At 46.6% G+C, this 17,353-nt stretch overlaps 1 pseudogene; it reads left to right on the forward strand.

Moving 5' to 3' along the window:
* Positions 1-1,406: 1,406 nt before the first annotated feature.
* Positions 1,407-5,470, forward strand: LOC141026231 (uncharacterized; annotated as a pseudogene).
* Positions 5,471-17,353: the final 11,883 nt, after the last annotated feature.

The raw sequence follows: 17,353 nt of genomic DNA on the forward strand, positions 1-17,353 counted from the left end.
GCAGCCGCGCGGGCGCAGCCGAGGCGGAGGAGGACCAGGTGGAGCAGATCGTCCGGTAGAGAGCTGATGCGGTCGGCTGCTCCGGTCTCGTCCATGGGAAACCCTAATACGATTGCATGCATGTGATGCACGGGAGATATTGGGGGGCTGGGGAGGAAAACGAGAGAAAGCGAACACCGAAACTGGGTGCCGAGCCGGCCTCTTCTCTCCTTTTTTTTTTCGTTTTCCTTTTTACATAGAGCCGGACTCCTCGTTCTAGCCTCACGCTTAGAGCAATGCTAATAGATAAGTTTGAAGTCGTTGTCGACACCTTCTACTCGCATTATAGGAAGTTCCTTCTTCCCAGTCTATTAATACCTACTTCATTAAAAAATAATGACAGATAATAAATGAAATATAATTCCTATATGTGGCCTCCATTGTCATTTTTCTACTGTGTCAAGTACCTCATGGCCTCATGGTTAGCACATGATGATAGTCCTAAGAATAAATTTACGAGTTCCTATTTTCCTATGACCATTGTGCAACTTGGACTACAAAGACCCAAGTCGAAGCAAGCCCAGATTCCTGGTCTACGGAGTGGTCCGGACGTGATTTCTTTCGCAAACCGGAGATAAAAGTGGGGGAGGTTTGCGGGAGTCCGGACCGCACCCAAGCCTGCTTTGGACCGTCCTAGCCCACCAAAAACTCGTCACCTGCCCCTCCCGCGCTTTCCTTCCGATGCACACGCCGCATTCATGCCGGCCCAAAGCACGTGAAGGCCGGCATTGATGTGGCGATGTGACCGGAGGGAGGGCGGTGCTGACCGACGCGTCCTCTTGGCAGCCGCCGCTTCAATGCGTACACAGGATCCCGAGGAACCAACTCCGGCCGATATGCCGCATTGAAGCGGCTGACCGGCCCTTTGCATGACCTGGCCGCGGCTATTTAAGCCGCGTTCTGGCGCCGTCGAGTTAAAAGTGGGGGAGATTTGCGGGAGTCCGGACCGCACCCAAGACTGCTTTGGACCGTCCTAGCCCACCAAAAACCCGTCACCTGCCCCTCCCGCGCTTTCCTTCCGATGCACACGCCGCATTCATGCCGGCCCAAAGCACGCGGAGGCCGGCATTGATGTGGCGATGTGACCGGAGGGAGGGAGGGCGGTGCTGACCGACGCGTCCTCTTGGCAGCCGCCGCTTCAATGCGTACACAGGCTCCCGAGGAACCAACTCCGGCCGATATGCCGCATTGAAGCGGCTGACCGGCCCTTTGCATGACCTGGCCGCGGCTATTTAAGCCGCGCTCTGGCGCCGTCCACATCGCATCCTCCTCCGTGCTGCACCCCACTACACATCTCCGATGATGGGCAAGTCCTGGGCGTCCGCGCCGGCAGGCGGTTCTGGGACGGGATCTGGCGGCTCGTGGAGATGCTGCCCTCGGACTCCGAGGTCGTGTCGGCTGGCGGCGACTCGACGCGGGAGGAGATCGTCATCTCCTCTGGCGACGAGGAGGACCAGCCGCCGCCGCAGTCCGTGCCAACGGTGTCGGGCTAGGTCTACACCGGCATCGACGCGGAGTTCGAGGAGCAGATGGAGCTGATGCTCTGTCGCTCCGTCGTCCATACCAACGGCCCGGGTTGGCCACCGGGAGCGCTCCTCCCCGTGAAGCCGAAGCCGGCATCCCCTTCACGCTCTCCGCGCCGCACAGCAGCGGTGTCCAAATCGAACGTCGTGATAAGTTTCCAATGTATCTATAATTTTATTATTCCATGTTATTATATTATCAATCTTGGATGTTTTATATACATTTCGAAGCAACTTTATATCATTTCTGGGACTAACCTATTAACTTAGTGCCCAGTGCCGGTTGCTGTCTTTTTTTTGCTTGTTTTTGACTTTGCAAAATATCAGTACCAAACGAAGTCCAAATGCCATGAAACTTTTTGGAGATTTTTTTCTATCAATAAGAGACCCTGGAAGTTTCTGGAGGCCACGAGATGGAGGAGTGACCCACTAAGCACCAGGGCGCGCCAGGAGTATATAGTATATACCAGAGTATAGTTTAGGTAGTATATATACTACTTTAGGTAGTATATATACTATTGGCATAGCGCTAGGAGTATATATATCGGAGTATACTTTAGGTAGTATATATACTACTAAAATATTCAAATAGTATATATATACACTATTTTTTATAGTATGTATCATATTTTGAGCATACTCCATTTTAATACGTACGTATTTCACAAATACAATAAAACCTATGAGCTCTTGCAATTTTTTATATGACTGACTTTGAAATATCTTAGATGTAGTATATAAACATACTAAAAAAATAAAGTAATATGTATAATACCATACACACACACACACACTATAATTTATGCTATGAATCAAAAGAAACTTTTGGTAAGATAAATAATTTAAATTTAGCATAATTGTTTTGTTGATATAGGTTCCGTAGGACAAAGAATACAATAACTAATAATTAGCAATGTTTTTGTGTAACTTATTATGCCAACTAAGTGCAAAACATCATACTTGTTTAGGTTGTACTCTGATGAAATAATATGTTTAAACGAATATAAAAGTTTAGTATAAAATATATGTATTTTTGATTTCGTCCCGGGGCCAAAATATGTTTCGACCGGCCCTACCTTGAAATAAAGTACATCCTTCGCTACCACCGCCTCCAGGTGCCCCTCGTTGCTGGCCTCGTCGCGCTCCGCGGCAGTATGTCATGCCACTCGGCGTGGGAGTCCGTGCGCGCGCGGACACTCGCAGCACCCCGACAACCCCATCCGCGTCGTCGTCATATGCGTTGGTGGTTCGCACGCCGTTGTGTACCAGCCAGTCGGCAAGGACGCAGCGGTGTGCTCGGCTCGTTCAAAGATAAGATGCATCAAGTTCGGGAGTTTCTGGTTGACAGGTGCGTCAAGATGGCCCGTCTCGGCGCGGCGGAGGTGAAGCAGAAGCTGACCGGCAAGTGGGGGCTTCATGTGACGCGGCCTGCTGAGCTGAACAACCTGTTCATGCGTGTGCACGGGAACATCGATAATATCCCTGGAGCCGTGTCAGGGAAGATACCGATCAGGGTGGATTCGGAGGATGGGGGCATCTGCCTAAGGCCATCGAGGGCGTCAGCATTGAGTGTAGGAGATATGCCCTAGAGGCAATAATAAATGTTATTGATTATCTCCCTGTTCATAATTATGTTTATGTTCCATGCTATAACTGCTGTGGTTTCCGAGCCCGTATATCCATAAAGGCTCTCGGGAGAACCCATATGCACGTGTGGAATAATAAATGGTAAAATGTATTCCTAGTCGTGCCTCTAATACTAGCTCAAGTGTTGCATGATGATTATGTTTTCTCAATCATGGGCATGTCTATGCCAAGCAACTTTGAGGGCACAATGTCAGGAAGGACATTTGTGTTGAATCGACCCGAATTGATGTTATGCTATGAGATACATTCGTCACAAGTTAATGGTTTATAACACAGAGATAGTTAATGTTTGCATAATTCCTTAGACCATGAGAGTATCGAGTTTCTTCATGCTTGCTTCATGAACTTTGGGGTTTGTTAAACGTTATCCGTAACTGGATGCTATTACAGCGGCTTACGGGTTCATGGGAAAGTATGTTAAGTAACTTGATAGCTCGAGATTGGGATTTGCTCCTCCGACGATGGAGAGATATACTCGGGCCCTCTCGGTGTTATGGTGTCCATCATCGTCTGGCCAGACACTTTGTGATTTGATCACGGGGATGCCGGAACACGAAACGAGAAAAGAGAACAAAACCGGTAACGAGGTAACTTGCATAGTGGAAAAAGTGTTGGCCCATGGGGATGCAATAAATCTCACCTCAGGTGTTTGTGATATATCGTGAAGCAACAGGAATAGCTCACCGCAACTGGAGGTTCACTCGAATATTCATTCGTGTGGGTATAGGGGTCAATATGGGTGTCCACGGCTCCGATGTTGATCATTGATCGGAAGGGGTTCCAGGTCATGTCTATACTTCACCGAACCTATAGGGTCACACGCTTAAGGGTCATCTATCTGCTGAATACTAGACAGGGAGTCTGAGAGAAAATCACCGAAAAAGTTTCGGACAGCGGAAATGTTCCGCAGAGAGAGGTCACCGGATGAGTTCCGGTGAAACTGAAAAGTTGTTTCAGGGGATACCATAAAGTCAAATTGGTTTCGGTACATGCCTGATAATTCTTGGAGGGTGCCAGAATCATTCTGGAAGCTTTCTGGAATTTTCTGGGATAATAACCGGATATGCTCCGGAGCTGCCAGAACCACTTCAGATGCTTTTCGCAGATGAAAATCACTAAACCGGAATTGTTTCGGAACGCGTTGAAAATAATTTTGGTGGGTACTGGAAATGTTCTAAGCCCACACAAATATTTTCAGTTCGAACGGACGCTGAAAAATGTCGTCGTGAATACTGAAAATCAGCTTTATGGCTACTTTATGGAAAGCCACCTTTTGGGGCTTTGCTCCAAAAGATCTTGGGGATGACATGGATGGATAGGAGCCATTTTTTTGGCCCCTCATGGGGGTGTGGCCGGCCACATGGGGTATCCCCCTTGGGGACCCTCTTGTTCATTGGTTTCACTCCTAGGTCCTTGTGGAAGGACTTCATTCATGTGCATTTTGGGTTTTTGTGTGAAACTACCCTACCCCTTGGGATTTCCTATAAATAGAGGTGGAGGGGCAGCCCTCCACACACATCCCTTCTCACATACAAGTGCCATGCATGATCTGACTTCTCTCTCCCTCCCAGCGAAATAGTTTCGTAGAGCCGAAAGGCTGCCTGGGTTCCGGTGGGAACTAGTTTTGGACGGCGAAGCCCTGCCGGATAGATGACACCGTATGTGTGCACCTCTGTAGAGAGATCGTAGTTTCGGTCTTAGTTCGTGAGTGCCTCCCGAAGGGCTGTCCGTGTGACCGTCCGAGTTTCGAAGGTCCTCCCGAAGGGCTGTCCGAGTGACCGTTCGAGTTTCGAAGGTCCTCCCGAAGGGCTGTCTGCGACACCGTCCGGGGGGCTATTCGACCGCCTTCCGGAGGGCTGTCTGAGGAGCAGATGAGGGTATACATCCTCGCGGTTGGGAGGTTGTAAATCCTAGCTGCGGGGATCTGCACCGCCGATCGTCATCGACTCTACTTCCCGCTGCGCTACGAGTCGGTAACGAAAAAGATCAAACCTTGTATGCAGTCTCCATAGTGGTCCTGGGCTGGTGCGTAGGTCAGAATTTTTTTGTTTTCTGCAGCGTTACCCTACATTGAGTACATGGCGTGGATGGCGCTCGGCCTAGAGATGCGCCTCGCGCCGATGCCGGCGAGCGTGGACGCCCCGGACTGGGGCGACCACGACCTCACCTGCAACGAATGACTCTACGCGATGCGCAACGCCTATTTGTGCTTCGACATCGCCACCCGCTGCCTCGCCAAGCTCCGCACCCACATCGGTTGATCCACTCCGCCTCTTCCATTGATTGCCGCTCAGTTACCTAATGATTTATAGCTGGGCATACTTCAATGAGATGATTTGAACTTGGCTACCCCTGAGTCGATGCAATTCGGTTGGAAACTTACCCGATGCGATGTGTTCATTTTGTAGTTGTCGTCTGCACAATCTGAACTTGTTATCGTTTCAGTTCCATTCTTGCATATGCACTAATTTTGTTATATTCAGTTAGTGGATCCGTGTTGAAAAATTAGATCTACCTACGTATGCTGCTTGATTATTTTTCTATTGTGCCCAAGTTGTTCGTGTTTTTCTATGATCCTTGTGTGTTGCTATATGTTCCTATCAGTCACCTCTCACCTGGGAATTTGATCATGATGTTGTTCAATTTAGTTTCAAGTTTTCAACTACCTTAGTGATGCATACTTGGCTGATGAACAAGCAATCACTTTGATCTAATCTAGTTATTCATTTGCATGGTCTGAACTTGGCTGCACACACCATTTTTCTGGATTATATGTATGTATGAGGTGATGTTGTTGAAGGAAATATGCCCTAGAGGCAATAATAAAGTTGTTATTTATATTTTCTTATATCATGATAAATGTTTATTATTCATGCTAGAATTGTATTAACCGGAAACTTAGTACATGTGTGAATACATAGACAAACAGAGTGTCACTAGTACGCTCTACTTGACTAGCTCGTTAATCAAAGATGGTTAAGTTTCCTAGCCATAGACATGAGTTGTCATTTGATTAACGGGATCACATCATTAGAGAATGATGCGATTGACATGACCCATCCGTTAGTTTAGCACTATGATCATTTAGTTTGTTGCTATTGCTTTCTTCATGACTTATACATGTTCCTATAACTATGAGATTATGCAACTCCCGAATACCGGAGGAACACTTAGTGTGTTATCAAACGTCACAACGTAACTGGGTGATTATAAAGATGCTCTACAGGTGTCTTCGATGGTGTTTGTTGAGTTGGCATAGATCGAGATTAGGATTTGTCACTCCGATTGTCGGAGAGGTATCTCTGGCCCCTCTCGGTAATGCACATCACTATAAGCCTTGCAAGCAAAGTGACTAATAAGTTAGTTACAGGATGATGCATTAAGGAACGAGTAAAGAGACTTGCCGGTAACAAGATTGAACTAGGTATTGAGATACCGACGATAGAATCTCGGGCAAGTAACATACCGATGACAAAGGGAACAACGTATGTTGTTATGTGGTTTGACCGATAAAGATCTTCGTAGAATATGTGGGAGCCAATATGAGCATCCAGGTTCCGCTATTGGTTATCGACCGGAGATGAGTCTCAGTCATGTCTACATAGTTCTCGAACCCGTAGGGTCCGCACGCTTAACGTTCGATGATGATCGGTATTATGAGTTTATGTGTTTTGATGTACCGATGATTGTTTGGAGTCCCGGATGTGATCACGGACATGACGAAGAGTCTCGAAATGGTCGTGACATAAAGATTGATATATTGAAAGGCTATGTTTGGACACCGGAAAGGTTTCAGATAGGTTCGGGCATTTTTCGGAGTACCGGGGGGTTACCGGAACCCCCCGGGGAGTTAATGGGCCTACATGGGCCATGGTGGAAGAGAGGAGGAGGAGGCCAGGTGTGGCGCCCGCCCCCCTAGGCCCAATCCGAATTGGGGTAGGGTTTGGGGGGGGGGGCCTTTCCTTCTCTCCCTCTTCCTCTTCCTTCTTCTCCTACTCCAACTAGGGAAGGGGGGAAACCTACTCCTACTAGGAGTAGGAATCCCCCCCTTGGGCGCGCCCCATGAGGCCGGCCCTCCCCCTCCTCCACTCCTTTATATACGGGGGACGGGGGCACCCCATAGACACACAAGTTGATTGTTTTAGCCGTGTGCGATGCACTCCTCCACAGATTTCCACCTCGGTCATATCGTTATAGTGCTTAGGCGAAGCCCTGCGTCGGTAACTTCATCAACACCGTCATCACGCCGTCGTGCTGACGAATCTCTCCCTCGGCCTTAGCTGGATCAAGAGTTCGAGGGACGTCACCGAGCTGAACGTGTGCAGATTGCGGAGGTGCCGTGCGTTCGGTACTTGATCGGTTGGATCGCGAAGATGTTCGACTACATCAACCGCGTTACTTAACGCTTCCGCTTTCAGTCTACGAGGGTACGTGGACACACTCTCCCGCTCGTTGTTATGCATCACATAGATAGATCTTGCGTGATCGTAGGTAAATTTTTTAAAATACTGCGTTTCCCAACAGTTGTTTTTATTGTTTTAATTATGTGTGTGTTTATTTGGAATTCTTTGATTGAGCTTGCATAGCCCCTGGGATTTGTTGGAGATCGGAGTAAAATTTGCATGCAGGTTGGGTTCCTTAAGAAGGGATATTTCAGCTGTATATTAACTATTGTAGTTACACTCACGAGTAGTATTTGTTGTATAGACATCCAGTTAATTCTTCAGAGACAATAGAAACGTTGCGACAGTACTAGTCAAATACACTATCCACTGACTGGTGCAGTAAATGTCACTCTAGCTGTTAATTTGCAGAATCTTGCAAGACAAACTATAGGCGTGAGTAAAGGAAACCAGAACATGTGCCTTCAAATTTTCTGTTCATGTACACCAACCATGCATTTGGTACAGGGATTTGTTTCTCCATTCATTTCTCTGTCATTGTTCTTCTGCGTCGGCCGATATTGTTGGGTTGTAGAATGTGATGTTTCTCCCATGCTGTGATGTGGGCGTTGTCTGTTTTTCTTGTTTGAGGGCTTTGTTTTTTCATTCATTTGTCCCCCCGTTGTTCTTGTGTGTCGACTGGTGCCATTGTGCTGGAGATATTTTTTTCGTGATGGTATGCCTCTTCCTTCTGCTGGGGGGAGGAGGTTGGGTTTGCTATGTGTTCCCTCCTTTGGTTGGGGTTATTTATTCATTTATATATCATCTAAAGTCATTGGGTAATGTAAGCTCCTAGCAGTTGATCAAATGTTTGTGCGCGTAAAAGCTAGCAGAGCTAATGCCTATTGGCTCCTCTGTTCAAGTGTTCATACGTTCTGTTTTCATGGTTGATTTTCTGGTTGACCAGAAGTTGACAACATGACTAGTGTTTTCTTAACTAACTTAAAGCCCAAAGTACAATTCTGAAGTGCCTCGCGATTTACTTAAATAATGGAAGATGGATTTAACTCAGTATTGACCGTATTGCATCCTGGTGTTGATTTTATTCTTGCCTCTGCTGCACTAAGTTTAACTTCAGTCTGATGTTGCAAAAAAGGTGTACTCTGATGACATACGTTAGAACTGACTTTTAGCATAAACTAGAACAGATTTGGAATTCATCTATGCGAATAAACTCCAATGAAAGCATCGAGGAATTTCGCAACAACTACATTTGGTAGGTTGGAAGAGCAGAAGTGTTGAATTCAGTTGTGTCGGTACGTCATGCATAAATTGGTCCTCAACTGAAATGTTCTCCAGATGTGCTTAATTGTATGGTAGCTCTGTTGGTTGCTAAGCTTACCCATTTGTGATAAAATTGGAGGTCTTGAATGCACTTCTTAATATGTAGGATTAGTCACTATGCTTTTCTATTTTCTCAACTGCAATTCGGGTAGTGATCAATTTGTTTCGAGAAATCTGAAATTGACTAGCTCTACATCATCGGAGAATAGTACCTTACCTTTTTGTTGTGAAATGGCCCATCAATTAAGGTTCATTCACTTATCTCAGTATTGTTTTCGGTCATACATGTATTGTATTTTTTCTATTCAGGAGCACGTTTATTCAAGCACAAGTGTTCTACAGTTTTTTTACATAACTTTGCATGCTATCAATATCAAACTCTTTCCCCGCAAAAAATAATACTATCAAACTCTTGGATTTTTTTACTCTGATAGGAGTTGGTTGTTGTGCATAAATAAACTCGATTGTTGAAATAGGTGGAGTGGGTGCCTGTTGTGCTTTCTATTTTTACGCTTCTTCACTAGATCTATATGTTAGACTTGCTAGACTCTTCCTCTGTTATATGAGCATTTCAACAAAACTATTTCTCGAGGATGTTACTCATATATGTTTTTATCTCTCAGTTTGTAGCCTCTGAAAGAACCCCCTTGGCTTATTATCATATTTTACCTCTTTGGCTGTTATTTGACAAACATGTGAAATGCTCCAAATCTCTGACTTAGCTGAGTGTGTATACAGAGGTACTCCAAGTTAGAGGTGATCTCTTCAGATTATTGCACTTGATCTGTGTATTGCTCTTTATTGCCGGTGGGTAAACTGTGTTATCTCTACCACATGCCATCTGATTATATGAGATCTCCGATAACATTATGTTTTCTATTTCGTTCTACTACATGTTGCACTTCGTAAGCAGTGGCTTCTGATAGAACATCATTAATTTGCCCTGCAGGTCTTGGTTCGATCTGAAACATGAGTCGTAATGGAAAAGTGCCATTTTTCTAGAATCAGTTCCCATGTCCAAAACATTAGCACTATCTTTATGTGACATGCAGAAGCAAATTTGGATCTTGTAATTTTTTGGAGAAACATTGCTGGTTTGAAATCTTTTTTTATGCTCTATAATTTTTTGTGCTAACTGTGAGAGGAAATCAAAATCCAGGCAATGTTATGTAATGATGGTTAGTTGCTAACTCAATCCTGACAGTGGGAGTGGGCTGCATTTCACTTCCTGATTTTGTCCTATAACAAAGCATTAACATTTTCTAATTTTTTTCTTCTTTCATAATCACCCTGATGCCCAAAAAAAATATTTGGCGTGTGAGTATTTATGTTCCTTTGATAATTAATCTGAACCACATCTAAGCATGGAAATAAGAACCCAACGTTTTGGTGTCACCTTCCTATGTACTCCCTCCGCTCGGAAATACTTGACGTGGTTTTAGTTCACGTCAAGTATTTCCGAATGGAGGGAGTAATATGTGTTCCAGTTTGCACATTCTTTTCTCTGTTTACATGGCATGATTGTTTGAACTTTATGGACGTGTTAAGGTTTTGCTTCGTGCTGTTGTGTTAACGTTTTGCAAACAAGATGTTCATTTTTCCTAGGTTGATTCCCTTTCTATTTACTTGCCTGCCGTTGATAAATTAGCAGCAGAGCTATTCCATTCACCGGCCAGCAAAAAAGAAGCACGAGCGTGGTTTTGGGATATCATAGAGCTAAATTTGATTTATATCTGCAATGTTCATCGACGTTTACATCAAGTGTGCGCGTGGCGATCTTTCTGTTAAGTCGGTGTGTTTGAAAGAGTGTTGTTTTGTAAGGATGCGGAGGTCAGGATGTGTGCTTGCGTGCATCTGTACCTGTTTCCATGAATATCAATGCATTGTTCAGAGTCGAAGGCCTTTGACGGCGCGACAAAGCGTGCACAATGCTTCTAGTAGAAGCTAATGGTGGCAGCACAGTTTGATTAAACCTGTCGACCTCCATATAAATCTGCAATTCCTGTGCAGTTCGACGCCATTGTTAGCCTGGATGCACGCCTCAGCTTCTGCATGCAGTGCATCCTGTGCGTGAGCTAGGTGACCTGCAGACTATGTTGAGGCCATTAGTAAGAAGGCCAGCCCTGATGTCCTGATGCGGGTTTCATCGGACGTATAAATAAAACTGGTATTGTTGAGTATATTGATTATTAAAAAAGAAGGGATAGACTAGGATTTATTCTGTCTTGTCTTGTATTCTAAGTAGATCATTGTATTTCTATATATATGTCCACGAGGCTCAAGTAATGGAACAACTATTCCACCAATCCCTCTATATCCCTTCTAACATGGTATCAGCCCAATCGATCATAAACCCTAGCCGCCGCCGATTCCGCACCCGCGCGCCGTCTCCGGGGTGGTCGGCCTGCATGACCGCCGCCGGGGGCCGCGCCGCCCGTACCTATGGTTCGTTCGCCGGTTGTGTTGACCGGGTGCAGAGTCTTTTGGCCGAGCCCTTCCTTCGGATTTTTCTCTCTCCCGCCGGTCATCTTGATCGGTGTATTTTTTTTTGGTTTTCCGATCTATACTTGATCTATTTGCGTCACCCGCCGCCGTCGTCGACCTCCATGCGCCTCTACTCTGACACCGGCTCGACCGGCCGGCCACTCCACCGATCCGGCGGCCTCGCGCAACAGGCGGCCCCTAAGGGCCGTCGTCCGCGTGTCTGCCCGCCCATCGCCCCGACCCGGCGGCCTCGTGCGACAGTCAGCCCCTCACGGCCGTCGTTCGCGCGTCGGCCCGCTCGCTGATCTTTGCCGGCCATCACCGCCCTGTCCCTGAGTTCAGCGCGCCCCTCCGCCGATCGAGCAACAGGCTGCCGCTGCGTCGCCCCGTCGGGCCGCAGCGCCGCCGCCCCGTGGTCCTCCCCGTGGCTGCACCGGTCCGCGCCGCCGCTGCGTCGCCCCTTCGGGTCGTAGTGCCGCGGCACGTGATCCCCTCCGCCATCCTGAGGCCGTTCCCGTGGTTGCACACATCCGCGCGCTGCCGCTGCGTCGCCTTCGGGCCGTAGTGCCGTGGCCCGCAGTCAACGGCCGCCCTGAGGCCGTCCGCTCCAGGCCGTCCCCGAGGCTGCACCGACCCTCGCGATGCCGCTGTGTCGCCCCGTCGGACCGTAGCGAGCGTGGCACGCGGTCCCTGCAACCGCCCTGAGGTCTTCCCCGCCGTCGCCCGACCCACGGATTGCCGCGGCGTCGCCCCTCCGGGTCGTAGCGTCGCGGCGCACGGTCCACTCCGTCGTCCTCGCGCGTCGACTTCTACGTGGTATGTGTCGCGCCGCCTCCCTAGGCGCGGGAACACCATCGTCCACGCTGGTCTTCGTCACGCTATCGGGTTCTTCCTCGCCTACTCCGAGCACTGTCGCGCGTGCTTCTGACCTAGCCGTCGCCGCCGCCTCCACTCTTCTTCCCGGTCCACGGCGACTACCTCGACACCGGCCACCCCGACTCGACATCGACCACGGCGTACCTCGCACGGCTACCTCAACAACGGCTACACCACCCTACGCTCTCGACTACATCGACATCGGCACAAAGGGATACCACCTTGCTTGAGCAACCTCGTCGGTTTTCACTCCAGCCACGACTTCCGCGATGCGTCGACCGTTACGAATGTGGGGGGTGTCCGTCGGCTTGCCTTCGGATTCTTCTCCAGTCTCACCGTCTGCGTCGCTACCGTTGTGACTGCGGGGGCATGTTGAGTATATTGATTATTAGGAAAGAAGAGATAGACTAGGATTTGTTCTGGCTTGTCTTGTACTCCATGTAGATCATTGTACTCCTATATATATGCTCACGAGGCTCAAGCAATAGAACAACTATTCCACCAATCCCTCTCTATCCCTTCTAACAGGTATCACTGAGTGATGTATCTCTTTCAGCAATTAAAATGTAAAAACAGTTGTTCAATGTACAATTATGTTTTGTTAATTTTAGCAATAAATGTTGGGAATAAGCCGTGACCTGGCCACGGTAGCGACCGGCCTGTGTGTGCCAGGTCGAGTCCGGCGCGGTGTAGACCGGCGTAGGAGCGTCGGGTCCGCGGGCCTGGGCCAGGTCGTAGGCATGTGTGTGTCTGGGCATGGTCTGACTATTACTCCCTCCTTTCCGGTTTATAGGGCTCAATTCAAAAATCTCACCAACCAAGGTAGATGGTGAGTTGTGAAATACTTTTTGTAATTTGCAAAAGCACTCAATTAATTCTCTTGTTTCCCTCAAAAAATTATGTTTACCAATATATTAATTGCAATGCATGCATGCATAAAGTACATGCATTGATCAATTTTCTCTTAATACTTACATGCAATTATTTAATGCACTTTAGAATCTGAAATTGTGATGGTGAACAACCAAATTGAGCCTTATAAAATAAAATAAACTAAGATTTTGATATAAGCCACATAATCCGGAAAGGAGGGAGTACATGGGCATGATCCGACTAGTGTATGGCCATTATCTGGGGCGTGTCCAGTGTGCGTGGTGGTGCGTGCGTTTGGCTCACGTCCGAGTCCATCACAGTAGTGGCAGGCTGTTAGCGCTCGGGTCGTGGCGATCTGTTGCGAGTGCCGCGTCGTGCGCATGAGCGTGTCGTGGGCATGCGGATCGCGGCTGTGCATGCAGCAGGGCGGAGTGGGCTGCGTCTTGGCATAGAGCCGGCCTCTTCTCTCTCTTCTTATGGTAGTATATACTGTATTTACATAATAATGCAAATCGTGTTGAAATATTTTGGATGTCCACGGTGGCATGTTTAGACAAAGGCTATCACGGAGTGAGAGCGCGTTGCGGCGGACGAGTCGAAGACCGTGAGGTACAGGTAGTCACCCCTATCCATCAACGGACTCCTCGTTCTATCCTCACGCTTAGAGCGGGGCTTCTCATGCAGGTCGACGCAACTTGTTTGTGCTACCATCCTCAGGTTCTACACAATGCCCGATGAATTAGATGCACGGTTCAAATAAATCGACCGGGATCCAGCTACCGACACACATGCGCACAGTTATCCAGAGAGACATCCGCAAAAAGGAAAATATCCAGAGGGAGATGATTATTGGACAATGATCGCCGCAGTCTTTGTACTACGAAATCTGGCTCTGATTCTGAAACTTGTTACGAATGTGAAGCCTTCACACTGCTATTAGCTAGGAACCTCTCACGGATGAACCTTTTTTTTCGAAAAAGATCAGATCTATTATAAAGATTCATGGAAAGTACAAAATAGCTCAAATATAATAAAAATTACATCGAGATCCATGGACCATCGAACGATCATTGCCGCCGCCAGAACGAGCCGCCGACGTGCTGTTGTCGCTGCTCTCATACGGAAGCCGGCCTGACCTTGTCGATGATGACCGGGAAGTCTTCGTGCACGTGTGCCCTGAAGGACCAGCGCCCCGGAGTCGGAGTCGGAGTCATCGCTGTTGAATCCTTAAATTGATCTGAAGAACCTGACACCAAATAGCGTTGTTGCATCCAAAATGAGAAATCCTAACCTCACCGCCCCAAGGAGCTGGCAGAAATCTACGCCGGAGCTCCGTCTAATCCGTCCCAACGGACGAATTTGAGGATGAACCCCCTAGTTTTTCAGCTCTTAGTGCTAGTAATAAATAAGTTTGAAGATGTTGTCAAACCACTATTCATGGGTGTGTATGTGTCTTCATCAGTTCGAATCGACACCTTCTATTCGCAGTCTAGGAAGCTCCTTTTTCCCAGTTTATTAATACCTACTTCATTCAAAAATAATGACACATAATAAATAAATATAATTCCTATATGTGGCCTCCATTGTCAAACAAATTCCTTGTCAAGTACCTCATGGTTAGCACATGATGATAGCTCTAAGAATAAATTACGAGTTCCTAATACCCTATGACCATCGTGCAACTTGAACTACAAAGACCCAAATTGAAGCTAGCCCAGTTTCTTGGGCGTAGTCGACTATTCGAAGAGTCATGGAGAGTTGGGTGGTGATGCGCAGGGACCTCCATGTGTGGGCCGATCTCCGGCAAAATCCGATTAGGTGTGGCACGGTGGCCGGTGTGCGTCGGGCTCTCTACTGGATATGTCACGATTGCCGGTGTGCGTCGGGATCTCTGCTGGATGTGGACCACGGCATCGAGGTGTCGGCCTTCCCCGTGTGTAGTGGCCAGCTGGCGGTGCTATGGTCCCCAACTTGATGGTGGTGACTGCAAACTTCACTGCAATGATTTCCTACGACTCCACGACGACGGTGGTCATCGAAAGGTCTTCGGGAGGGTTCATCTTGCATGATCCGGCGGTTGACTTCGGCGATGAGATATAAATTATGGACGACAACTTGACGTAGAGGGATAGTTGTGCAGTGGCGGCGGTCACATTGCACGTAGCTATTGGGATCGCAAAAGGTGATTACGATAACACATGAGTGACTTCGATAATGGTGCTACTCGAGCAACCGGTCTCGTGTGCCGGGGCTAAAGCCTAGGTCAGACCCGAGTGGTTATACCTGCCAATGGCGATGTTTTTCTTACGTCATTACCTAGTTCAAGATATTGCTCGAATATGCTTAGACTGATTCTTCAAGGCGAACACCTAGATCATGGTCTTGTGGTTAGAACTGGTGATGGTGGCGCTTGAGTGTCGCTCCCTTCCTGAAGGCATTGACGTTGAAGAACCTCGTCGTTCATGTGGTGTCAAGAGATGGCTGGTGCAAATATGGTCATTGTTGTAGTTTGCCAATCGCAAATCTGGTCGCTTTAGGGTTTTTTTCCTCGCATACGCATAACTTTGGCCTTATATGACTTAGCTAATTTCATGTGTGTGTGAGTTGTTGTTGGTTATGTGCATCCTATCTATGCAAGGACCGGCTATGTGCTCATTGTCTTATGTACCTTCTTCATGCTCCATGACGAGTTAATAAAATCCACCCTTTGTCAAAAATTATACAACAATAATACGATAGATAAGAATAGAATGACTGAGGAAATCCTCCCTGCAAGGATCACAGGAACTCGTCTTTGTTCTTTCCTGACACTAGTCAATGTGTACGTGCAATGCACGTTAATTTGGAATATATTAATTGTGTGCGGATATTAAGTAGGATATTTTTGCGTGTTATTATGTGATTAGCATTATATTTGGCATGAAATTAACTACACACTAAATGTGTTGAGCGCTCGACATTGAAGCAGTTTAAGTCGTTGGATTGCCATGATTTGATGGCCAAGATTTATTGGATCTGCCCTTTTGGGTCTTTTTATATTGGTGTAGATAAGATATTTCCATCTTTTAATCCAATTCAAGGAATAACTTCGTATAGAGGCCGAAGTCATTTTTTAAGGAAAGTTATTCCTATTACACTGGCTACACACTAACGATGCTCATGGAGTACCAACGTGCCAAATATTCACGCACATTGACAAATGTCTCTTATGCTACTTGGACTCTTCCACTTATTGAGCAAAACGAAATAGATCTCGCAAAAAAAAAGAACAAAACGAAATAGTGCAAGGAATGATAGACTCACGTAACCAACTTGTACATCACAAGGACTTGACTCCAATTCCAGTAGATCCAAGTCGAGCCACCAGCACAGGGGCACAACTGTCTTTACAAGACCCCACCACGAATAGCGATTTCAAGACCACTATCGTCTGATTTATCACTACTTGGAGGGTGAACGACAAGATTATGTCTTATTTTTACCGTTTATCGTTTGGGCCGACTTATCGCTTTGACAAGCGATTTATCAGGAATCTATCGATAAATCGGGTCTATTCCTAGCACTATGTTTGCAAAAAATATGTTTATTTGTGTTTTGTGGATTTTGTTATGCAGTATGTACTATTGTCCTATTTTATTTGCCATTATACGAGGATTCGAAGGCCAGGAATAAAGGTAGCACTTCTGTCCAATATTATTCTGGTGTTGAATATAACATATTTTAGTGTTGGGAATCTAGAATTTACAAAAAAATGACCGATTTATAGTCGATCGATAAAATTAATTAATTGGCAGATTTTCATTAATCTCTAATTCCCAACTGATCGAGACGCTAACGATAAGAGATATCCTCAACCTTGATTTCAACAATACCGATCCAAGTCGGATTTTGAAATACTCTCTAGCATGCATGACACGAGTTGTCGTCATCATATATTTGGCCAAAACAACTATAATGGGTTTGTTTTCAAGAGAGGCATATGATAAATTCAGGTTGGTACTAGTCTCAAGCTAACAAACTTAGAGCCACATCACATCTTTTCTTCGATTTCTATAAGCCCCAAATATGTTACACTCCATTATTATACTTTTGGCTTCTGGGGCATGATGACACATAGACGTTCCATGTCCTCAATGATTATCAATGACAGGCTAGTTTGTTTTGCTCCAATATCTCATATGAACT

The sequence above is a fragment of the Aegilops tauschii genome, chromosome 6 (assembly GCF_002575655.3).
Source record: "Aegilops tauschii subsp. strangulata cultivar AL8/78 chromosome 6, Aet v6.0, whole genome shotgun sequence".
In the NCBI taxonomy this organism is placed as follows: domain Eukaryota; kingdom Viridiplantae; phylum Streptophyta; class Magnoliopsida; order Poales; family Poaceae; genus Aegilops; species Aegilops tauschii.